At 40.7% G+C, this 26,743-nt stretch overlaps 1 long non-coding RNA gene and 1 other non-coding gene across 2 annotated transcripts in view; both read left to right on the top strand.

The window, feature by feature from the left end:
• The first annotated feature begins 10,062 nt into the window (after positions 1 to 10,062).
• Positions 10,063 to 10,200, top strand: LOC114816016. Its single transcript, XR_003763795.1, has one exon. It is a non-coding gene; the product is annotated as a small nucleolar RNA SNORA7 (small nucleolar RNA).
• Positions 10,201 to 13,669: 3,469 nt separating this feature from the next.
• LOC114807780 overlaps positions 13,670 to 26,743 on the top strand; it is a 43,817-nt gene continuing 30,743 nt past the window's right edge. Inside the window, exons 1-3 of the long non-coding RNA XR_003755851.2 lie at positions 13,670 to 13,789; positions 15,977 to 16,274; positions 22,064 to 22,263. This is a non-coding gene — a long non-coding RNA (uncharacterized LOC114807780). The remainder of the gene's footprint in view (positions 13,790 to 15,976; positions 16,275 to 22,063; positions 22,264 to 26,743) is intronic.

Genomic DNA, 26,743 nt, shown 5'->3' on the forward strand with positions numbered 1-26,743 from the left:
ACCATGGCAGAGGAGCTGTCAGTAACTGGTAGCTGGGGAGGAAGAGGGAGTCTGGAGTTGGGGCAGTAGACTCGTAGCATTTGGCCATTTACCAACTTCGATTGCCATTAGGTCGGTACTGTCTTTGGAATACCTTAATTTCAAAATCTGCTTTGAATCTCATAAATTCCCCCTATTTTCCCTCCTATTTAGATAGTGAGCCTCGTGAGTGATAGGGCCTGAGTCTGACCTGATTATCTCATATCTCCTCATCACTTATTGCAGTAGTTGGCACATAGTGAATACGTAGCAAATACTGTGACTATTATTATTATTATTACTACTAATGATAAAATTATTGTGTAGGAAGGGACTTTGCAGCGGAAACTGCTCCAATAATGAAGCAGGATTCCAACTTCCTCTTAATTCTCTAACTCATTGCATGTCATCCATCTCTTAGCTAACTAAACCGAAAACTTTTTGGTAAATGAATTAGAACGTGAACTCAAGGTAGGATGTGGTACTTTGAATTTCTTTTTAAGTAGTCAGTGTTCTTTCTTTGGACTGGTTGTACTTTAAAACCACTTCTGCTTGAAGTAAGCCTGATAACCCTGGAGAACCAGGTAATTTAATAATCCTATTTACCAAGATTGCACGTTAAAATTTCCCCCAAGTGCTTGAGGACCGTATTTTTTTCTGGCAGCTCAGGAAAACGGGACTACAATTCTGCTGGGAGCAGGACACAAGCAGGGACCAAAAAGAAAGAGCAATCTAATTAACAATGGTATAACTGCAGGATTTTGAATTTCAAATCCCATTCTCCCAAATCTGGTCAAGTTGACAACTAACAGTTTGAGAAATCAAATAGCCAAGGCTTCCTTCCAAAGGTTGGCAAGGAAACCATGAAATTCCAAACCACTCTAAAAGGCATTAGCGGTTGAACAATAGAAAAGTAAACAGGGAGTCTTGCCACCTTCAATATTAGATCCATAAGAACCTCTGTAAGTAGAGTTTGGAATACCAAGCAACAAGAAATCAAGTAGCTGGTTTAAGCACAATGTCCAAATTTAAGATTAAATTGTCCTGATAAATAACCTGTTATAATTCATTTGAGGACATTTTTTCTCAGCTTTCTGTCATGAAGCAAAGGCAGAGGAGAACAGGAAGAAAATTAGTAGAGATGAACCTCTGGACAAACTATTCTCCATCACAAACATCCTTTGCTTGGGTAGAAAATTTAGAAAAATGAATTTCTGATAATAATAATAATAACTGTGTTATTTGTGAGTGTTTTGTGTACTCTGTGCACTATACTAAGTGCTGTGTTAGATATACGATAATCAAGTCCCACATTCATTCATTCAATCGTATTTACTGAGCACTTACCATTTGCAGAGCACTGTACTAAGCACTTGGAATATACAATTTGGAAACAGATAAAGACAACCCCTGCCCAACAACGGGCTCATAGTCTAGGTAGTTGGCAGCTAATATTTCCAAAACTGTCGTTATTTTCTAGCAAGACCTGTGGAAGAGCTTGGTCCTCAAAATCAGGAGACCTGAATTTTAGTCCCAGCTCTACCACTGACCTGGTTGGGTGAATGTGGGCAAGTCAACTTCCTGGGCATTAGTTTCCTTATCTCTAAACTGGGTATAAAGTATATCAGCCCTGAGTGGGATTGGGACTGTGTCCAGTCTGATAATCTTGCATCCATCCCAGGGTTTAACACTTAGTGCTTAACAAATGCCATTGTTATTATTAATATTACTATTATTGAGATCAAATTCTAGGTAAAGAAAAAGTAGTGCTGATTGTGCTGATTTAGGACTCTCATATTCTTCTGAATGGAATTTCAAAATAGTCTCAAATAATGTTGGGAATAATGTTGAAGATCATGAGGAGAGGAAGACTAACGGATCAGGCACACATAACGTCACATCATCTACCTCATTAAACTGGTTTAGTGGATAGGGCATGGGCCTGGGAGTCAGGAGGTCATGGGTTCTAATCCAGGCTCTGCCACTTGTCTGCTCTAAGGCCTTGGGCAAGTCACTTCATTTCTCTGGGTTTCAGTTACCTCATCTGTAAAATGAGGATTGAGATTGTGAGCCTTATGTGGGAGAGAGACTGTAACCAACCTGATTTGCTTGTATATACTCAAGCATTTAGAACAGTACCTGCCAAATAGCAAGCACTTAACAATTACCATTATTATTATTATTATTATTGTTAATAATAATAATAAATGATGGCATTCCAACATATTGACTAGGTAAAGTTAATTTATAAAGTTTCAGAATTATGCTCCAAGAAGAAATGAGGGCAAAGGAGTTTTTTTCCTGTAAATTTCAGAGCCTTTACAGGATCCTCTGGATTCATGTAAATTTGACTACTGAGTCAAAACCCACTTTCTTTATGTTTTATGTGTAGGGAAGATGTCCTGCCTAAATTTATTAAAATCACAAAATCATCCAGCCTTTGGACTTAAACAGATATTTCTGTTAATATCAAGAATGTTTGAGAGTTACGTTTTACCTTTTTTATGGTATTTAAGTGTTTACTACGTGTCAAGCACTGTATAAACAGCTGAGGTAGATATTAGCTAATCAGGTTGGACACAGTCTAAGGCCCATGTGGGGCTCATGGTATTAATTCCCATTTTACAGGTGAGAGAACTGAGGCACAGAAAAGTTAAGTGACTGGCAAAGCAAATCAGGTGGGTCCCACGTGGGGCTCATAGTTTCAAACCCCATTTTATATTTGAGGTAACAGGGCCCAGAGTAGTAAAGTGACTTGCCCAAAATCACACAGTAGTCAAGTGGAGTAGCTGGGATTAGAACCCATGACCTTCTGACTCCCAGTCCTTTGCTCTATCCACTATACCATGCTGCTTCTCTAATTATGGTATTTATTAAGTGTTTATTATGTGCCAGGCACTGTACTAAGTGCTGGGATGGATCCGAGCAGATCGGGTTACCCACAGACCCTGACCCACATGGGTCTCACAGTCGCAATTCCCATTTGACAGATGAGGTAAGTGAGGCACCAATAAGTAAAGTGACTTCCCCAAGGTCACACAACAGACAAGTGGCGGAGTCAGGACTAGAACCCATGACCTTCTGACTTTCAGGCCCATGTTCAATCCACTACGTCACGCTGCTTCTCCAACCTGATATGAGCTGCTCCAGGACAAGGGACCATGTCTAATTCCTATTTGAGCATTCTTTTACCAATAATAACAATAATGATAACATTTAAGTGCTTACTATGTGCAAAGCACTGTTCTAAGTGCTGGGGAGGATACAAGGTGGTCAGGTTGTCCCACGGGGGGCTCACCAGTCTTGCTCCCCATTTTACAGATAATGTTGGTATTTATTAAGCGCTTACTATGTGCAAAGCACTGTTCTCAGCGCTGGGGGGGATACAAGGTGATCAGGTTATCCTACATGGGGCTCACAGTGTTAACCTCCATTTTACAGATGAGGTAACTGAGGCACAAAGAAGTTAAGTGACTTGCCCAAAGTCTCATGGCTGACAAGTGGCTGAGCCAGAATTTGAACCCATGACTTCTGGGTTCTTTTCCCATCCTTAGCACAGTAGTTGCTTAATAAATATGATTACTACTATGACTACTACTAAAATGATATATTGTTTCTTCCAAAAATCTAGGGATTAAACATTTAAGCAGTAGTATCTCCAGGATTCCTATGCATTCTTAAGACTGCTCTTTAGTAGCAAATCAGCATTTGAGAACTACTATTGAAAAGAGAAATAATGGGATGCATATCAACCTTCTATACTAATCTCCTTACTGTGCATAGTAACTCCTCGAACTCATCAAGTTGATGAGTATATGCAACAATATAATCATGGAATAGTGCAACCTTTTGATCTTCTAGTTTGTCTTAATGCTGATTTTATTGATGCTATATGCTGAAAAAGAAGACAGTGATGTAAAGCAAGAAAATATTCAGTAAAGCACCCACATATATGGATGCATGATTCAAACACATGACTTAGAAATCGGTTCAGGTTTTCCCCATATACTAGAAGTAAACCTGCCTAGGCAACAGAGGCAGCATCACATATTCACAATGTACATGGCCCCTATTCTTGGCAGTTGAAAATAATTTTTCATTGTTTCAAGTTATAGAACAGTTAATGCGTGAACCTCCCCTGATATTTTTGGATTTTTTGAAGCTGTCGACAGTTTAGTTGTAAAACTGGTGATGGGGACCATTTTTCAAAGAACTGTTTTAGTTTTCAAATATTAAATGGTTTTCAATTAATCTTAATTAAACATGGACAAATAATCAGGCTTAAGTAACATTTTCCTTTCACATTTCATTAAATATTACCCTATACCATAAAAGGGATGTTAAATTTATATTAGAACACAGATTTAAAAAATTACACTCATTCAGCTGTAAAGTGTTAGGTTGTTGTTTCCATTTACAAATTTACCCTTTTTTCAAGTATGAAAACAGAGAAGGAAGTAGTATTTTTAATGCAAATATAACCAATATTTTTGGAAATTGTTCTGGCCATTATCATTATGTTTTATAGAGACCAGTAGAAAGAGCATGGACCTGGGAGTCAGAGGTCCCAGATCTGCCATATTCCTGTAGTGTAACTTTGGGCAAGTCAGTTAACTTACCCATCACCCTCATCTGTCAATTGAGAATTTGATTACTCTTCTCCCTCCTAGTTAATCAATAGTTTTTATTGAGTGCTTACTATATGGGCTGAGCAATTACTTGGGAGAATACAATATAACGGAGATAGTAAACAAGTTCCTTGCTGACAACTTTCATTCATTCATTCATTCAATCGTATTTATTCATTCATTCATTCAATAGTATTTATTGAGTGCTTACTATGTGCAGAGCACTGTACTAAGTGCTTGGAATGTACAATTCGGCATCAGAGACAATCCCTGCCCAATAACAGGCTCACAGTCTAAATGGAGGAGACAGAAGGCAAAACAAAACAAGTAGGCTGGCGTAAATATCAAGATAAATAGAATCAAGGATATATACACATCATTAACAAAATAGAGTAATAAATAATATATACAAATATGCACAGTGCTGTGGGGAGGGGAAGGGGGAAGAGCAGAGAGCAGGAGAAAACCCTACTGAGAGCTCATCTCCTCTGGGAGGTCTTCCCAGACTGAGCCACCCCTTTCCCTCTGCTCTTTCTCCCCTCCCTATTCCCCCCCATGGGTCAGTAACCGTGTCTGACATGCTTATCTGGCATCCGTCCCAGTGCTTAATACAGTGCTTGGCACGTAATATGCATTTAACAAATTACCACAATCATTTTGTTCATTATTAGAGTTTGCAAGCTCTGAGTTACCCACCAGTGCACATTCTCACTACTACAGATGTGTTTCTTCCAATCATATCCACTGCATATTTGGAGTAAAAACACCTTTATTTGTAGAGGATATCAGGAAGAATTTAAGTTGACTGCCCATTATTAGTGGATAGAAAAATTCCTGGAATTTTTACATTTCTCCCTGCCAAGAAATTTGAGATATTTTTCTTTATTTCTCCTTCGGTTCCAAGTGCTTTTTGGAATTGAAGAATGAAGAGGTAGAATTTAAGTCTCAATTTAAAATGAATATTATGATTTCACAGGCTGGGACCATATGGACACCAAAATAAAAATGTCCAAGGTCTAAAAACTTCCTTCTGTGAATATGGTTTCACACTGCAACTTAGCCTGGCAACATTTGGAGTTGATTTACTGTCTCTTAATAATGAGCTAAGATTGTTTTCCTACACATAGGGTTGCACACTGACCAAACAAGGCACATAGCGAGTTAATGCTGAGATTTCTAGCCCAAAAACTCTTGAGAGAATCCATGGCATTAAGATCCCAAAGGGGAGATCTAGTTTTCACCTCTTTCAATATAATCCAGCCGTGAGCAACAGAGAGAACATAGTAGGTTCACTGAAAGAAATAGCCCACAAACAAAAAGTGAACATGCTAAAGAACAGAAAGGGATCATGAGGTGAGCCACTGTTACAGAGCTGACACAAGTTTTAGCATTGCCTTTCAAAACTACAAGAAGAAACACTTCATGGCCATCATAAACTAGTCAAGCAGACATGACACCTTTACTCCAAGGAAATTATATCAACTGAAAAGATAGTTGAGAACAAATAAAACTGCCAGGACTGGACCGATCTGGCAAAGGTAATCTAAAGCTAATATGGCATGGTAGACGGTTCAGAAAATGGCCTAGATGAGGACCATCTTAGAATGATATTCCTGGAAGAGAGACTTTATCTCCAGTTTTGGTTTCATCCATTTATGATGAAGTAGGGAAGCAACGTCCCCTAAGAATTGCAATTGGAGAGTTTTCTGTACTCTACTAGTCTCGGCTATGGGAGAGACAGATAAGCAGAGGCCTACCTATTCCATTCCTAGCTTGGGTGGTGGCTAGCGAGTGGAAGGCAATCTGCTACAAGTCAAAACTCACCTGTCCTGGGCAGCAGCAGCATGGGAGAGAGTCGAGGGTGGAGACTCAAATTTATTGTGTCGAGGAAGGCAATGGTGAACCACTTCAGAAATTTACCAAGAAAACTCTATGGATTCACTACCAGAATGACTGCAGATGGAGGTGGGGCATTCTTCTATGGTGGGCCTGTTTTTTGATTTTTCAGAAATAAAGATTGACAAATTTTCAGGCTGATGGGCCACTGGGCAGGAATTCCAAAGAATAACGCTTTAAAGGGAGTTGGCAAGACAGGTTCCCTGCTCACAATAAGCTTACAGTCTAGATGGGGATAATAATCATAATAATAACATCACCCATTAGGTGATATCCAAGGGACCTCAAAGAATTACCTAAGCATCTAACTTCCTCCTGCAATGGAGTAAAATAAAGTAATTTAAGCTCCACTCTAGTTGCTGTGAAAATAGAACATCATTAATCACAAACAGAGAGGAGAGTGAACAAAATTTGAGAAAGGGCAAAACGATAAAGAGACACCATGAATGGCAGTGAATATCCCATCTTGATTTCTGACCAAGATAACAATCAGTAGTAATAATTATAGTACTTACTACATGCCAAGCACCGTTTTAAGCACTGGGGTAGGTACAAGTTCATCAGGTTCAACACAGTCCCTGTCCCACATGGGACTCACACAATTAACCCCCATTTTACAGATAATAATAATAATTACTATTATTATTATGGTATTTGTTAAGTGCTTACTCTGTGCTGAGTTCTGTTCTAAGCGCTGGATTTGATACAAGGCAATCAGGTTCTCCCCTAAGGGGCTCATGGTCATAATCCCCATTTTACAGATGAGGTAACTGAGGCACAGAGAAGTTAAGTGACTTGCCCAAAGTCACACAGCTGACAAGTGGCAGAGTTAGGATTAGAACCCATGACTTCTGACTCCCAAACCCGTGCTGTTCCACAAAGCCACTCTGAGATGAGGTAACTGAGACCCAGAGAAGAAAGTGACTTGTCCAAGGTCACATAGCAGACATGTGGCAGAGCCGGAATGACCCTGCAAAGCTTCCAGCACAAAAACAGTAACCATACTGATGAGTCCCTGGGTTTTGAAAGACTTCATTTATCTCTCATGGAGCAGCATATCCTCTACAGAGAGAATTTAGCTCGCCCCAAAAGACTTCAGTATAGGCCAGTTGTGAATCCCTGAGCACGGTTCATGGCCTGCAACTCCAACGAAGCATTCAAATATGTTATAGATTGGCGCCATGCCCAACCACTTCTGAACTTGAGGGCAGCTCATCTGGCCTGGAATCTCTATAGATTTCTGCCCTACTAGTCTCACCCAGCTGTTTGGTTTTCTTAGCGCTGACACAGTTTGCAACACTAGTGAATCAGGTACGGAAAATAAATCCTGCCAGCCTCTTCCTTTCCTCCAAGCAATAAGGAGCTTCAGAGTTTAACCACCTTTATGTCGGGTCAAGATGCAGAGGAGTCCAGCCGGGAACCCGGAGGCCTCGAAACAATCTTAAAGCGGAGCGAGGAAGACACAGGTGAAACAAATCAAACAGAAACAATCAGGGGTGAATTTTCAGTGTGGTGTGGCATGGAGATTCCCCGGCGGGATTTCCATTAACATGAATGGAAGTTGTATCACTAAATCCCTACACACTGAGCTGGAAATGCACCTCTAAGTGCTTGGCTGTATTACTTCTGATGGAACAAAAATGCCACGTGCCCAAACTGGTCAGATGCTATTGGGGATCGTTCTTCTGAGGTTCGCAGCAGAAAACAACTCAAGCCAGAACTCTACCAGTTAAAACAAAATGGTGCTCCGTCCACTTAGATCTAACCGAAGAGACACATTGCCAAGGGAGAATGCAGAGACTTCTACTCGTCAGCGGACTTCAACATTAAGGAGAACTGACATTCCAACCTAAATAGCTTTGGCGTCCCCAAATTCAGTTAGTGTTTTCCTTTTGCTTCAGTTAGTTTCTTACACAGAATTGTAGTATACTTCATCATTACTTTATGCCATTTATGGGAAACAAATTAGAATAGAGTGAATAGCTGACTTTTGCTAAACAAAAGTGGTAGTAGGGGATCAAAAAGAAAAACAGAAATCGCTTGATCCACCCACTTTCATTGCATAATTTATTTTAATTCTCACCCTCAGGCACCAATTTTCCCGTGACTATATTAGCTGTGGGCAAAATGGCGCTTTTTTCAAGAACCAAAAATCTGCCTTCTTTGCTCAGCCAGCCTTAACAAGATACCCACGAAAATGCATAGCAGTTGGTAAATGCTCTGCTTAGTTGTCTAATGATAAGTGAATTATCTAGACATCTCTAGATCGTGAGCTCTCTGTGGGCAGGAAAGGCATAAACTAACTCTTCAGTGCTTAGAACAAAACTTGAGACATAATAAGCACTTTTTTAAGGAGTTTGTTCAGGGCTAATTTATGCCAGGCTAGGGTAGACAGAAGCTAATCAGCTGGGACGTGGGCCACATGTCCCCCTTGGGGCTCACAGTCTTAATCCCCTTTGTACAGAAGAGGTAACTCAGGCACAGAGAAGTGAAGTGATTTGCCCGAGGTCACACAGCCGACAAATGGTGGAGCCAGGTTTGGCTCAGTGGAAAGAGCCTGGGCTTCGGAGTCAGAGGTCATGGGTTCGACTCCTGGCTCTGCCACTTGTCAGCTGTGTGACTGTGGGCAAGCCTCAGTTCCCTCATCAGTAAAATGGGGATTAACTGTGAGCCTCACGTGGGACAACCTGATTACCCCGTATCTACTCCAGCGCTTAGAACAGTGCTCTGTGTACGCATAGTAAGCGCTCAACAAATACCAACATTATTAGAACACAGGTCCTTCTGACTCCCAGGCTCATGTTCTAACCACGAGGCAACACCGCTTCCCAGAGACCATGCTGTTGAATGAATACCATTAAAAGAAACCAAACAAGAAAAACTCAGTTATACCGTATTCCCCACTTAGCGTAGTATTCTGCACAGAGTAAGCACTCAATGAATTCAACTGATTGGTTGATTGACTGAGTGTACACTATCTAGAATCTTGTTAGCAAAGCTAAACATGTCTTTCATATTGAAGTAAAGCAAGAAATTATTTAGAACGGGTGTTATATGGAAAGTGCAAGTTTATTGATATTTATATTTACCCAGCCCTCAGTTCCATAACACTTCTCTACAATTCCTCAGTATATTTATTTATTTTAATGTCTGTCTCCCGGTCTAGGCTATGAGTTCCTTGTGGCCAGGGAACATGACTACCAACTTTACTGTCCTATACTCTCTCAAGTGCTTTGTCCAGTGTTCGGCACACAGTAAGCACTCAATAAATACTCCAGATTGATTGATTAATCAATCGGTCAAATAATATAATTTATTGAGTACCCACTGTTCACAGAGCTCTGTACTAAGCTCTTGGGAGGAAACAATTGAAATCAATATTCATGATTCCTGCTCTTAAAGAGCTTAAAATCCAATGGAGTAGACAGGCACTTATATGAATTATAGAGAGAAGGAAGTAATAGAATATAAAGTATATTCATTCATTCAATCACATTTATTTAGCAATTACTATATACATGCCCTCTCACGGCTGCACCTGGAGAGTTTCCAGTACTCTACCAGTCTCAGCTATGGGAGGGAGAGTTAAGCAGAGGCCTAGCCATTCCATTCCTAGCTTGGCCAGTGGCTAGCGAGCAGATGGCAATCTGCTACAAGTCAACATTCATCCATTCTGGGCAGCAGCAGCATGGGAGAGAGTCCAGGGTGGAGACTCAAGTTTACCGCACAGAAGGCGGCAGTGGTAAACCGCTTCCGTCTTTTTACGAAGAAAACTATGTATACACTACCGGAATGATTGCAGATGGAGAGCGCTGCGTTCTGGGAGAGATGTGTCCGTGGTGTCGTTATGGGTCGGAGATGACTCGAAGGCATAGGACAAGACAATATGCAGAGCATTGTAATAGCACTTGGGAAAGTAAAATAATAATAATAATGTTGGTATTTGTTAAGCACTTACTATGTGCAGAGCACTGTTCTAAGCCCTGGGGTAGATACAGGGTAATCCGGTTGTCCTGTGTGAGGCTCACAGTTAATCCTAGAGAAGCAGCGTGGCTCAGTGGAAAGAGCACGGGCTTTGGAGTCAGAGGTCATGAGTTCGAATCCCGGCTCTGCCACTTGTCAGCTGTGTGACTGTGGGCAAGTCACTTAACTTCTCTGGGCCTCAGTTACCTCATCTGTAAAATGGGGATTAAGACTGTGAGCCCCACGTGGGACAACCTGATCACCTTGTATCCCCCAGCACTTAGAACAGTGCTTTGCACATAGTAAGCGCTTAAATACCACCATTTTAAAATTATTATTATGATGTTTTTTATTGGATTATGGGTCTATCTGGGTACACATATCTAACTGTGCTCCATCCAGTCGGAGGTGTTGATTTATAACAAGCTAATAAGCTGCTTCTGCCGACTGGTTCCTGCAGACAGGAAGCAGCATGGTGTAGTGGATAGAGCCTGGGCTTGGGAATCAGAGGTCATGGGTTCTAATCCCAGCTGTGCCGCTTGTCAGCTGTGTGACCTTGGGCAAGTCACTTAACTTCTTTGTGCCTCAGTTACCTCATCTGTAAAATGGGAATGAAGACTGTGAGCCCTACGTGGGACAGGCTGATTACCTTTTATCTACCCCAGCGCTTAGAACAGTGCTTGGCACATAGTAAGTACTTAACAAATACCAACGTGATTATTATTATTACAGTGCCTCCCTCATAGTAAGTGCTTAATAAATACCATAATTATTATTATCTGAATTGACTACCTGCCACTTACACAAAACTTTCATCTCCCATTGCTGCTTGTCATTACAGCTGGTGGGAAGAAATCTCAAGCTAGTGACTTCTATTTGCTATAGAGCATCTCCAGAGTCTCACAATCGTGGGTCCTGTCTCTGTGGTGTATCTGTTGGGGTTGGTGGGAAGGGTCCCCATGAGCCTCACTCAACTCCGCAAGCCTTACAAGTCTGCATCCTAGCTCCTTGGAGGGGCGTCGTGACTGCAGCCAGTGGTCAAGGCGTTCCCTTCTATATCCCTTGGCTTCATCAGTCCGGACCCTTCCACTCAAGAGGAGGCACATTGGAGTGGCAGGGGTGTCATGGGGACACCGATGAGGCTTAGCGGAAAGAGCACGGGCTTGGGAGTCAGAGGATGTGGGTTCAAATCCTGGATCCGCCACTTTTCAGGCTGTGTGACCTTGAGCAAGTCACTTCACTTCTCTATGCCTCAGCTACCACATTTGTAAAATGGGGGATTAAGACTGTGAGCCCCACGAGGGACAACTTGAACTCCAGCACTTAGAACAGGGCTTGGCAAATAGTAAGTGCTTAACAAATAGCATAATTATCAATTATTATGATTATTACTGCCATACCTACAGAGGATGGAACAGAGAGGATGCTCAAGGGAGCTTTGGAGGGTTTCATTCCATCGTCGCACCTCCAGAGGACAGAAAGGAGGAGGGGCAGGGGAGAGGTCACCAGGCTCACCAGAACATCCTCCCTCTCTCTTCCTCAACTCTGTCCCCTTGCCTCTAGGCCAGTGACTAATATAGATTAAACGATTAAGACAATGGATGAGCCAGAAAGACACTGGGGCTGTTTAGCAGGTAATCCTGAAGAACTTCACCAGATAAATGGGTCATAGTTCAAAATGATAATCCTTTGTGGAACCATTGTGAGCTCTGGAGTAGTACAGAAGGGCTGTAGCGAATGTTGGGGGGTAAAAAGTAGGGAGATCAGGATTGAATTAGGAAGGGCTTCCTGGAGAAAGTGTAATTTCAGAATGGTTTTGAAAATGGGGAGAGCTCTGGTCTCTTCCCTAAAAAAGGAAGAAAGGCCAGGCAGTGGGAAGGGCGTGTGCAAGAGGTGGGTTGCAGGAGAGATGACAATAGAAGCACAGTGAGTCGGTTAGTTTGAGATGAACAAAAAGTGTGAGCTGGAGTGTGGATGGAAAAGAGAGTGGGTAAGAAGAAGAGAGAGAGAGATGATTAGGCCTTTAAAGCCAATAGTTAGGAGTGTTTGCTTGAAAGAGAGGGGATTGAAGAGCCTTTGGAGGAGTGTGCAGGATGATTTAGAAAAATAGTCTGGGCAGCAGAGTGAAGCAGGGACTGGAGAGGGGAGAGCCTGGAGGCTCTCCAGCCGGGAGAACAGCAAGGGAGTTTATGCAGTGGTCAATCTGGGATGAACCCTAAAAGGAGGGTCTGGGAAATATTAGTTGGCAGCCTGCTATTCACTCAGTCCTCCAATTAGTGTTAGTCTAGTGAACTACATCCTGCACAAGGGGTAATTAGTAAATTGGGTGTGAGTAGGCTTGGGCTCTCTTCCTGGATTCATACATTCAGTAGTACTTATTGAGCACTTACAGTGTGTGGAGCACTTTACTAATTGCTTGGAAAGTACAATTCAGCAACAAATAGAGACATTTCCTACCCATCAACAGGCCCACAGTCTAGAAGGCAGGAGACAGACAATAAAACAAGTAGACAGGCATCAATAGTGTCACTATAAATAAATAAAATTATGGATATAGACACAGCATTAGTAAAATAAATAGAATAATAAAATAATGCTATATGTTTTATGGCAAGTGATTCACCTCCCCTTGCCTCAGTTCTTTTCTGCTCAGCAATGTTGATGTACCCCCTTTTACAGACTTGGGCTCTCCAGTGAACAAAATAGTAGCAGGGATGGGCTTTTAGCTCCTAAGGTCAAAGTTTTGATGAAGGGCAAACCGCAGCTATTGGTTTCAAGGCTCCCGAGTCTGTTTGGGTACATAAAGCAGCGGGGTTCATTTTCTCTGCTTTCTCAGTATATAGTTTCTCTGAGATGTTTCATTAGAAGAAATGAGTTCTTTGTTTCTCTCGGTCCATTTCCGCCGGCTAAAGGGGTGTTAACAATGTTTCCTCAGTCACGACCAGATTAATATTATAACAGCTAGGAAAGAAAAGTAGTAGCAAGAGACCATACTTTTTTTTTCCTCTCCAAAACGATGTAGTTCTCACAGTGTTAACTTCCCTCTTAACTCTCCTCCCCCACCAACCAAACCCCCTTTTAATGACTCCCCCTCCCTTCCTGCCTGCCACCAACTCGACCCAGATCACATTAGAGTCCCTGAGCTCAGGGGACAGTTCTCGTCTATCCGTCACCAAGGAGGCAGACAGGACAGGGGAACAACAAGTCATTTGTACCTGATGAGGAGGACACTCCTGGGAAACAAACAGATGAGCCACTCCATGAATCTGAGCCATTCTCCCGAGGTAAACAGAACTGCATGAGAAACACACCAATTATCAGGACCATCGTACTTAACTCTCTCACTGCTCCTCTGGCAGGCAGGTGGGGGACATGAAACTGTAACTCACCCCAAGATCTGATTCTGAGAAAGTTAACCCTCACAAAGAGGGTTAGAGGCTCTCGGAGTTGAATAACTTATTGCATTTGCATTGCTTGTTCTAAAGGGTATTTATTTGGGTGATAAATTTCAATAAGGACCAGTGCTCAACTAGTCTTCAGAGCTCAGTATAGTGTAAAAGGAAGAAATTCTGACTTTTTAAAAGGTAAACTACCCTATAGGGGAGTAAACAAACGATGATACATTTCTCAAAAAAAAAGGTAGACTTTGTATGTTATAGCTATAAAATCCAATGAGTCATTTTCAAAGCACTTAGCAGATATGTTGGCACTTGGCACTTGACAGATATGGAATATATATTCTTAAAATGGTCATTACTGATTGTTATGAATACTGAATTTGATTCTCCTCTATTTTAAGCATTTAATAAATTCAGTCCCAGAGGATCACACGGGATGGCGATGCAAAGTATGCACCCAAACCACTATGTCTTCCTTAGATTGGGAGCCCATTGAGAGCTAGGGTCTATATATATACACGTCATCCATTTCTTTATTTCCCAAAGCTTAGTACCCTGTTTTGAAAATTGTAAATGCTTAATAAACCCTGTTGCTGCTGTTACACCTTCCCATTTTCTCTATTGAACCTCATGCACCTACTAAAAAATAGAGACAGGATTATTATTGTTATGATTATCATCATCATTCTTATTATCATTATTGTTATTAATGCTATAATCATGCTATGTACCCAAAGTCTGTGTGACTTACTACACAGGTCAGACAGCCTGTCCTGGTAGAAAGAGACAGTACGTTGTCCAGAGTTACAATAAGGAATAGGTCTGTGAAGCTGCCAAATGGAAAAAAAAAAACTATAAGAAATCCCAGAATGAAAAGGTAGCCTAGGAACTGACCTTTGGGAGAGGAGGCTTCAACATTTCCTTAAAGCATGGAGTCCAGTTGTCAAGCTGTTTCCAGCTGAAAGATCTTTCCTCTTTTGGTATTGTTATTGAAAAGCAGGGTGGCTTTGTGGACAGAGCATGGGCCTGGGAGTCAGAGGACATGTGTTCTAATCCCTACTCCACCACATGTCTGCTATGTGACCTTGGACAAGCATTTAACATCTCTGTGCCTCAGTTATCTCATCTGTAAAATAGGTATTAAAACTGTGAACCCCACATGGGAAACAGGTTGAGTACAAGATCAGCTTTATCTACCCCAGCACTTAGTACACTGCCCACTAACACTTAACAAATACTGTTAAAACAAACATACAAAAAACCCCCAACAACATTGGAGTGCTAATGCAATCTAAATAAAATAGGCAGTGGAAGAACAGGTGTTGAGTTCCTATTTTACAGATGAGGAAATGGAAGCCCATAGAAGTGAAATGACTTGCACAAGATCATATAAGTAAGTAATTGGAGGGCAGCATTAGAACTCGGGTTTTCTGATTCCAAACTCTGTGCTCATTCCCTTAGGCCATGCTACTTCTCCAAAGTGCTTTCCTTTTTTCCATTGCTGGATCAGCTCTTTCATTCATTCACATTTACTGAGCGATTACTCTGTGCAAAGCACTGTACTAAGCACTTGGGAGAGAACAATGTAACAATATACAGACATATTCCCTGCTCACTACGAACTTACTTTTTCTTCCTTTACCAGTGAGTTCCCTTGTTTAGAGAGCTGTAGATAAAAGATGCGGGTTGGGCAAAAAGAGTTCTACCTGGGCTTTATAATAATAATACTAATGCTAGTATTTGTTAAGCACTTACTATGTGCCAAGCACTGCTCTAAGTGCTGGGATAGGTACAGAATAATCAGATTGTCCCACATGGGGCTCACAGTCCTAATTCCCATTTTATAGATGAGGTAACTAAGGCACAAAGAAGTTAAGTGACAGAACACAGCTGATAAATGGCAGAGCAGGGATTAGAACCCATGACCTCTGACTCCCAAGCCCACACTCATTCCACTACAGTCATGCTATTTCCCTATCCTTCCCTCCTGGCTTCCTTGATCAACAGTACTGTGCTGCTGTAAAATTTGCTTTAATGCTGGTAGATGACTGCCTTTCTTGACCTTGTTGCCAGGAATCTTCTCCTGCCTTTAGAGGTAGAGTATGGATCACAGCTGGTGCTGGTAAAACAACTCAACGGAGACTACTGCAATGAGCAGACAAGCCTGGCATACAGCAAAATGGGGAGGATTTGCTTTTCTTGAGCAAAAGCTTTGTGGGGTGCCAAGAGGCAGAGAGAAGAAGGCTTAAAAACAGACCCAGGCTGTGTATGGAACAAACCCACAGTAACAAAGTTCTATTCTTAAAAGCAAGACATGTGGCAGTGTATGTCAGGCTCACAGAGTTTTTCTCGGTCTGACTCGAAATCCGAGGTAAGTAATTGAGTTGTCTTTAATTAATCAATTGCATCTATTAAGAACCACCTATGGGCAGAGCCCTGTGATCTCTTGGAAAAGGCACAGAACTGGGAGCCGGGAGAACTTGGTTCTAATACAGACTCCACCCTTTACCTGCTGTGTAATCTAGGGAAAATCACTTAATTCTTCTGTGCTTCAGTTTTCTCATCTGTAGAGTGGGGATTATGACTATTCAATCTACCAATTAGGCTGGGAGTTGCACATAGAATATGGAAGGTGTCAGATCTGACTGAATAGAGAAGCAGCTTAGCTCAGTGGAAAGAGCCTGGGCTTGGGAGTCAGAGGTGTTGGGTTCTAATCCTGGCTCTGCCACTTGTCAGCTGTGTGACTTTGGGCAAGTTGCTTCACTTCTCTGTGCCTCAGTTGCCTCATCTGTTAAAGGGGGATTAAGACTGTGAGCCCCACGTGGGACAAACTGATTACATTGTATCTCCCCCAGTGCTTAGAACAGTGCTTAATAAGTGCTTAACAAATACCTTCATCATTAATTAACTGTAACCACCCCAGGGCTTAGTACAGCACTTGGTGCATAGAAGTGCTCAACAAATACCACCATTATCATTATTATGTCCTATGTACTTGGAAAGTCACAGAAGAGATAGCAGACATGACTGCTCCCCTCACGGAGCTTAGGTGTAGTAAGGGAGACAGACGTTTAAATAAATTACAGATAGGGCTTCGGTCACCCTTTTCCTTCACACGTGGATGAATTTCATATTCAGTGGCTCTTTAATAATATACAAAGGACAAACGTAAATATAATAATCATAGTATTTGTTAAGCACTTGCTATGCATCAACCACTCTTCTAAGAACTGGGGTAGTTACAAATTAATTAGATCAGACACAGTCCCTGCCTCACTTTGGGCTCACAGTCTAAGTAGGAGAGAGATCAGGAATTGAATTCCTATTTTACGGATGAGGAAAGTGATGCTCAGGGAAGTTAAGGGACTTGTCCAAGGTCACACAGCAGTGACGTGATGGTCAGGATTAGAACCCCTGTCCTCTAATGCCTAGGTTCTTTCCACTAGGCCACAGTGTGCCTCCACATCAACCAATGCAAATGTTACAAGTGATTTCTAACTTACCGGGCAATGCATTCTCACTGACACGCAGTGCCTGGTCAGAAGTACAGTAGCAGAGCGACACTTGCAGACAGTGAAGGAACTAGGTGGGAAAAGTTAGAAACCCATTCTCTGCATCGCACACCTAGGGCAGAGAGGACTAGGAGCTCCCTTTCTCAGCCACTCTGGCAGAAATAAATAACAAGAAAACTGTCTTACTGTTTTTCTGAGGTCTGATCCAGTTTCTATAGTGGCCTTGAGTGAGATTCACTTATACCGTGCCCAAAAGGAGCTTACTCTCTAATGGGGAAGGCAGGTAAGAATTACTTGCAATTAAAGAAACAGCATAGCTCATTTGTGGGCAGGGAAAGTGTCTGCTTATTTTGTCTGGTACTCTCACTAGCACTTAGTACAGTGGTCTGCACACAGTAAGTGCTAAATGAATGAATAGAGCATGGGCCTGGGAATCAGAAGGACCTAGGTTCTAATCCCGGTTCCATCACTTATCTGCTGTGTGATCCTGGGCAAGTCACTTCACTTCTCTGTGCTTCAGTTCCCTTATCTGTAAAATAGGATTAAGACCGTTTCCCCTATGTGGGACAGGGACTGTGTCCAACTCGAATTTCTCATATGTATCGCACTGCTTACCTGACACATAGGAAGCACTTAACAAATACCATTTTTCTTCTGGTTCCCAGACCTGTGCTCTAGCCACTAAGCCATGCTGCTTCTCTGAGTGATTTCCTTTTCTTCCTTAAGCTTTTTCTTAGTGAACTCATCAGACTGTGCAAAACTAGGACCAAGAGGCAATGATTCTAAGGTTCTAGGTCTCTTATATTAAGGATATTGCAATAACAGTTATTAAACAGTAAAAAGCAGACAACACCACAGTCTTCCCTATTTCACAATCCCCTAACTTTGGTATTATTCCCAATTCATCTCTCTCATTCAACCCACATATTCACTTTGTCACCAAATCCATTTTACCTTCACAATAAATCAATCACATTTATTGAGCACACTCTTGTGTCGAGCACTGCATTAAATACTTGGGACAGTAATAATAGTAATAATAATTATTATTATGGTATTTGTTAAGCACTACAGTAAATATAAGGTAATCAGGTTGTCCCAAATGGGGCTCACCATCTTAATCCCCATTTTACAAATAAGGTAACTGAGGCACAGAGAAATAAAGTGATGCCCCAAATCACACAGCTGACAAGTGCTGGAGCCGATAGTAGGACCCACTTCTTCTGACTCCCAAACCCATGCTCTTTCCACTAAGCCACACTGCTTCTACATTTTAACAATTTAACAGTGTTGGTAGAGATGTTCTCTGCCTATAAAGGAGTCTACAGTCTAGAGTCTTGCTGCATTCTAGAGTCTAAGTCTATCTTACTTCGCTAAAATCTGCCCTTTCCTTTTCATCCAGGTAGCTATTACATTGATCCAAGCACTTATCATATCCTGACTTTAGTATCACATCGATCTCCTCGCTAACCTCCCTGTCTCCAGTTTCCCGAATCATTTTTCAAGACAAACTATCAGTCCACATCTCCCCACTCCTCAGGGACCTCCAGTGGTTGCCCACCCACCTCAGAGCTAACAGAAACTCCACCCCATCAGCTTTAAAGTACTCAATCAACTTGCCCCCTCCTATCCTACCTTGCTTCTTTCCTGTTCCAACCCAGCCCATACGCTTCACTCCTCTAAATCCAATTTACTCTATGGCGATCTCATCTATCTCATAGCCAACCCCTTTCTCGCATCCCCCCTCTGATCTGGAACTTCCTCTCCCTCCATATATTACAGACCACTACTCTCCCCACTTTTAAAGCCTTTTCACATCTCTTCCAATAAATTTTCCCTGGTTAAGCCCTCTTTTCTATTAGTACCTGTCTTCTGCCTCACCTATACATTGTATCCTTTAAGAACTTGATTTTGGTCCTGCCCTCAGCTCCACCACAATTATGTACATATCTGCAATTTATTTATATAAATGTCTAATTTATTTAATTTACATTAATGTCTATCTTACATAAAGACTGTAAGCTCCTTGTTGGCAAGGTATGATTCTACCAACACTGTTGTATTTCACTCTCCCAAGTGTTAGTACAGTGCCCTGTAAACAGTAAATGCTCAATCAATACCACTGATTGATTGATTTATAAGTCCCCGATGAGTTACAGTTTATCAATAATAATAATAATGTTGGTATTTGTTAAGCACTAACTATGTGCCGAGCACTTTTCTAAGCACTGGGGTAGGTACAGGGTCATCAGGTTGTCCCACGTGAGGCTCACAGGCTTAATCCCCATTTTACAGATGAGGTAACTGAGGCACAGAGAAGTGAAGTGACTTGCCCACAGTCACGCAACTGACAAGTGGCAGAGTCAGGATTCGAACCCATGACCTCTGACTCCCAAGCCCGGGCTCTTTCCATTGAGCCACGCTGGAATGGGAGATTTTGATTCATAAATGCTTTTAAGAATTGCCATAAACTTTTCTTTGAGTACATTTTGATGTCCCCTCTGCCAGCTGTTCCAGAACTGTAGCACATCAAGAAGCTCTTTAACTCTAGCAAGGTTTGTCAGACATTTTCTAAATCTACTGAATGCACTTTTACTATCCAATACTTTGTGATGCATGTCAGTTAAGTTTTCTGGGCTAACGTCAGCTTTGATTCCATTTTATTTTCCTTTCATTCAAGAATCTTTTCTGACTCATGTCATATAATTATGCTAGGATTAATTCTGCTCAAGACTATTTAATCTCTTCTTGCTGTTCCCATGTTTAGTATAATTAAAAAAAAATCATCTGCCTATCCCCAATCAGGGGGCTTCCCAAATACATTTTCCAAGAACTATTCTGTGCAATTTTTTGATGGTGTTAAAGATGTTATTTAACAATATTCTCAATGACAGCATTGATGGAGAATAATTTTTACAGTGAGTTTTTTGGTTACAAAATATAGGCATATATTAGATTGAAAGTTTCAATTTCTCATGAGAATTTATGCAACCAGTATTAAAGTACTATTGTGGAGAGGACAAGCGGACTTAGTACAATGCTTTGCACACAGTAAGCACTCAATTAATACAATTAGTAATAATAATAATAGCTTAGATAAAATGGTTTTGGAATGCACTAATGAAAGGGACTTACAATGAAGTAGTAACCACTCTGTATTTTGTCATTGTTTGGAAAATTCAGTCTTATTTATAATATTGGGAAATTGAACGTGAGACAAATCTATTAAACTAATGGATCATTTTTCAAACATTTTCACTGGTTCTTATGTCAAACACAATCAAACTGAATTCCCAAACATATTAAATCCGCCTCTCTTCTATAACTCCCTAAAGTTGTTCCCATCTCTCCCCTCTTTGTCTTCTCATGTTTAGTTCTCATGGAACTTTATTTCTTTCCAGTTTGTTTTATTAAAAACAGACTCAACTGCTTTTAAAGTAAAATAGCATGATGCATTAGTCAAAATAGACTATTGAAATGATACACAATAGTTTGCCAAGTAGTTTGTTTTATCTTCTTTGAGGATCGTGCTTCTCTAACTCCTCCTTTCCTGTATTTCTCAGGCATTGTACCTAACAATTCCCTTTACCTTGCAATCTGTAAGGTCAGCTGGAGGTAAAACTCGGATGATGTGAAAGAGGGTGACTCTGCTATGTGATGGGAACTCTTTCACAGTATCATTTAGAGGTCACAGTTTCACCCCAGCAGATTTTCATAGGTGACTTCATTAAAAATTAAGCTTCGACTACACTACAAAACAGATTGGCAGGTGGCTAGAAATGGCTATAAATAATTGATCAGATTGTCCATCCTGATTTCTTTCAAATACTTTCTTTGTTATTTTTAGCACAAAAGAAAGCATATCTAAATACAGAGTTCGGTAGTGGCAAAGAGAATGCCACCGTGCTTAATAGAGAAACTCCTGCATCTGCAAACTAGCCAGAAATGGATCCGTTCCCATTTCTAAAAATAATTACATAAAGGAGAAATTGAATTAAGAATTTGTATATGCTATTCTACTGGCAGTTACTACATGTGCATTTATTAATAGAGAAAAACTGTGAGAAAACAGAGTCAAATTTAGGAAGATTTATCTCTTTATCTCCCTCAAGACTTTATCGGTAAGTTCTGCATTCTGCCACGAATGAACTGTTCAGAACACATAATTCCCATGTCTGAAAATTTGGTTGTTTCAGTTTTTAATATATCCCTAATGAGTGTGCTAATTGGGCCCAACGTTTGAAGGCTCTTCAAGTTTTAGAAGGAAATTCTGCCGGGTCAAAGCAAATGAGTCTGCTGGCGTGTGGGGTGGAGGCAGAGGGTGATGGGAGAGGGGTGGATGTGGGAGGAAGGGGGAAGTTGGGGTCAGAGGTGAGGTAAATGGAATAAGGTGTCAAGCCAGGGATCAAAGAGCTGCCTGTAATGCTTCTGCCTCTGGTTGCCTTGGGCACTTGAGTCCTTGGGATGACCCTGATCAAAGATGGAGAAACTTTGTCATGAGTTCTCTATTTGTAAACTCACAACCATGGCCTTACTAATATAGGCACTCAACAAATTCTCCTTAGAAACTTTAATTATCATTAATCTATAAAGTTTTCTCTGATGTCAAAGAGAATTAAGCCTGGCCTTCCTAATTCTGCCTTCACAGAGGTCTTTATCCTATTTGTACTGTGCGTGATAAAGTATTCATGGACTTTGTATATGGTGCACACACATTGATGCAGCTACAAAAGACTGCAGAACAGATCTGACCCAGCGATTCCAACATCCACTTTCTGGAGAGGAAAACCCAAGAGAAGACTTCAATTCCGGTAGCCTCCTCTCCACCTTTTAGCAGGTGGGCCCCAGGTGAGCTCCAGACAGTGGGATATGACACAGTCACTGCTTTTGTTTGATCGCTAGTTGCTTTCTTTGTCTGTTTGTTTTTCTGGTTGGGTTTCCTGTCTTGCTTATGAGTCAGTTAGTTCTTCCCTATTTGTTCTCTATATCTCGTTTGTTTCTGCTGGTTGCTTGACTCTTCAGCAACTGAAGAGTTGCTTCTTTGTTTTCTTGTAATCTGTTTTATGGTGGTGGTGGTGGGTTGTTAGGTATATGTTTGGTATACAGACGGGAAGGTTAAAGTGTCACTGGTAAGTACCATCTGGTATGTGGGAAATTGGAAAAATCCCACCTAAAGACACTCTTGACACCATCCTCTAGCCCTATATGACTTCCAAATGATTTCAAACGAGAACATACAGAATAAGGTAAAGGGATCTAAAATGCTTTATTTATTTACTTATTCATTTACCTACCTACCTATTTACTTATGTATTTACTTAATGTGGTAAAACAGGATCATTTTTACAATGTAAGCCTATCCCTGGTGTGATTTGAAACCCAAGCACAACTGGAACATGTCATTACCTGCAAATATATCATGGAAACTGATGACAAAAAATAAAAGTGACCTTTTTGTGGATCAGGCTGATTAAAGTGAGGGAAGTCGACCTAAGTCACAGGAAGTCTCTAGAACCTTTGGGAAACTTTCAGGTGCACAACTTCCTCTGTTACAAATTTTCCTGGTTTATGATCCATTAAGTGAATTGTTTCTTTCACTTGTTTTGAACAACCACCTTCAACCTTCAGGCTCATTCTGTTACTGTGGATTTTGTGGAAAACAATTCTGGGGCTGCATCCTTTACAGTTTGGAAGGCTTCAAGCTTATCCCCTCTTAGCCTTAGTACTTCCATACCCGAGTCATAATCATGTTCTGCTTTACTGTCAAATAGAAGCTTCTCCAATTCCCTTGACCATTTTGGTTGCACTTCTCATTCAATCGCATTGACTGAGTGCTTCCTGTGTGAAGAACACTGTACTGAGCACTTTGGAGAGTAAATACAATGGAGTTGGCAGACATGTTCCCTGCCGACAAGGAACACAAGGGCTTACAGTCAATATCTTCTCCAGATCTGTTATAAACTTCCTAGAAAGAGGAGACCAGAATTGCACTCAAGATCACAGCTGAAAGCAAAACATGGTTTTCTGGTGATAAAGTTATACTTTTCTTTTTCTCATAACCTTCCTGTTGCTTCATGAATTTTGGTGACCTTTCTGGCTTTTGCCACACACTGGACTAATGATTAGAAAGAATGATGTCTCTTTCTAGAGTTGTGACTGATATAGCTCAGAGCTCATTATCGTATAGTATAATTTGGTGTTTTTTTTCCCCCAGATGCATTACCTTGATTTCATTTACACTGAAACATCTACCATATTTAAGCACACCACTCTGCAGCTTTATGATGAGGTCATCCTGCCCTTTATTCCCATTTGGATGACACTTCTCCATGAGAAAATTCAAACACTATGCAAACTAAGGAATTTTATTGCATACTTCCTTTTTTGATTATTTACGGATTTAAAATCGATTATCTATCCATTATTTATATCAGCTAGAGTAATCTGCATCAAACATATATGACTGATAATGTCTCTTTCACATCCACATATATACAATAACATTCTATAAGTCTGTCAGACAGCTGGATTTCACACACCTTTGGTAAATTATGAAGTACACAGCACTTGGCTGGTTACCCCTTAAACACTTTGATACTCACCTGAGCCCCATAGCGCTTCTGGGGCTGTATCTGTATCTGTATACTCTACTATTTCCCCTATCTAGTTCATTTGAATGTCTGTTTCCCCCTGTAGACTGTAAAGTTATTTGTCGACAGGGATCGTGTCTACCAAATCATAATACGTTGTACTGTGCCAAATGCTTACTGCAGTACTCTGCACCCAGTAAGCACTTACCAAATACTTTTAATTGATAGATTAATCATTAGGCAGAATTGGGGTATAGATTTATTCTTACACCAATCAACCAATCAACCCTAACCAACCAATCAATAAGTTTTGTTAAACACTTACTATGTGCAGAGCAATATACTAAGCACTTTAGAAGCAGCAAGACAGTGGATAGAGCACAGGTCTGAGAGTCAGAAGGTTGTTGGTTTTAATCCTGGCTCTGTCACTTGTCTGCTGTTGTGATCTTGGACAAGTCATTTCATTTCTCTGAGCCTCAGTTTCCTAATCTATAAAATGAGGATTAACAACTGTGAGCCCCATGTGGGACAGGGGCTGTGTCCAACCTGATTTCCTCATTTCTATTATTATTATTGTTACTGAGAAATTACAGCACTATCATGTGAACCTAAAGCCCATCCTTAATACTTATGCATCTTTTCTATCCTTAGCAAACTTGCATGTATGTCTATTTTTATCCATATATTTCTTTATGGATTGAATTATTTATTCAGCTATTTCATCCTGATGTATATTCGTCTTCTTTATTTTTCCTCCTGCTCCTATTATTTGTAAATAATTTTTGTCTGTCTCCCACTATGGAGTGATAGCTTTTAGAGGGCAGGGAATGTGTGATTTGCTTCTTCTGTACCTTTCCAAATGCTTAGCACACAGTAAGCACTCAAGAAATACTAATCAATCAATGCTATTTATTGAGTGCTTATGGGATGCAGAACACTATACTAAGCACTAGGGAATGTACAATACAATACTGTGATTAGACAAGATCCCTACCCAATAGGAGATGCAGAGAAGCAGCCTGATGCAGTGGATAGAGGCCAGGCCTGGGAGTCAATAAACTTGTGGGTTCTAATCCCACCTCTGCCACTTATCAGCTGTGTGACCTTGGGAAGTCACTTCATTTCTCTGTTCCTCAGTTTCATCTGAAAAATGGGGATTGAGACTGTGGTACAGGAACTGTATCCAACCCGATTTACCTGTATCCACTCCAGTGCTTAGTACAGTACTTGGCACACAGTGAATGCTTAACAAATACTACAATTATTATTATTAAGGAGCTTACCATCTGGTGATCTACTGAATGATTTACTGATTGAAGCAAATCCCTGCCTTCAAATGCCTTAACTGCTATCCATTCTCTGTCACCTCCTTTACTCCTAGAAAAAAAGAAATACTTATGAAAACAATTAAAATGAGATTTTTTAAAAAAGAAAATATTATTAATATAGCAAAATTGAGCAATATTAATATAAAACATTTTTCACATTTTGGGAGGTCAGTCTTGATGTCTCTATAATAAATGCTAAATCTCTCAAAATCATATAGCAACTTATTTAGAATGGCTTAAATGTATATTCCAGTGGAAGGAAATCTAACTCAACCCCTCCCACCAGAGGGATTATGGATGGGAGATCCTCACAGTCTTGCAGAATTGAGTTAGACTAAACTCTAAGTCACTTACATCTCTGTGCCTCAGTTACCTCATCTGTAAAATGGGGATTAAGACTGTGAGCCCCAAGTGGGACAACCTGATTACCTTGTAATTCTCCCAGTACATAGGACAGTGCTTGGCATATAGTAAGCGCTTAACAAATACCATCATTATTAGTATTATCATTATTAAACCCCTTGAGGGCAAAGATTATGTCTTATGTCTATGGTCTATGTAATGACCATATTATTCTCCTAAGTGCTTAGTGCAGTGATCTGCCCAGAGTGAATCTCTCAATAAGTACTATTAAATTGATAATTTGTGGGCATATTGATATGGTTCTTTTGTGAACATCAACCCCAGTGTAGAGAAGCCACCTGGCATAGTGGATAGAGCATAAACCTGCAGGTATAAAATCATGGGTTCTAATCCTGGCTCCACCACAAGTCTGCTTTGTGACGTTGGGTAAGTCAGTTCACTTCTCAGTGCCTCAGTTACCTCATCTGTAAAATGGGGATTGAGACTGTGAGCCCCACATGGGACAGGGACTGATTTGCTTGTATCCACCCCAGGGCTTAGTACAGTGCTTGGTACATAGTAAGCGCTTAAATACCATGATTATTATTATCATTATTATTACCTTCTGGGTTCAGGAATTCATCCCATATGCCAACTCCATGAGTAGCAAAAAAACTCAAACAGTAAATAGTTCATTTAAAACAAAAATCAATTGAAGGTGCAAAACGGATATAATAAGGTTTAGTAATATTATGATACAGTGGGATTAAACAGCCAGCTGGCATTCAGTTAAATTTGGCCTCTGACCTCTGGATAAGAACTCTGTCTCTCAAAACATGACTCACTTGAGATTCACTCAACTTTTCCACTATTCATAAATAATAATGATGATGATAATAGTACTTCAATGCTATAAAAACTAATTCAAATCAGCATAGCCACGTCTGCCAAGAAACTAAATAAATTATTAATATGTTCCAAGACAAAATTTAATTCCCTCTTTGCACTTTACTTTTCCATGTGAAGCTGCTACTGTTCTCCAAGGGAATTTTTTGATGTGGGATGTAG

Source organism: Ornithorhynchus anatinus, chromosome 1, assembly GCF_004115215.2.
Source record: "Ornithorhynchus anatinus isolate Pmale09 chromosome 1, mOrnAna1.pri.v4, whole genome shotgun sequence".
Taxonomy (NCBI): Eukaryota; Metazoa; Chordata; class Mammalia; order Monotremata; family Ornithorhynchidae; genus Ornithorhynchus; species Ornithorhynchus anatinus.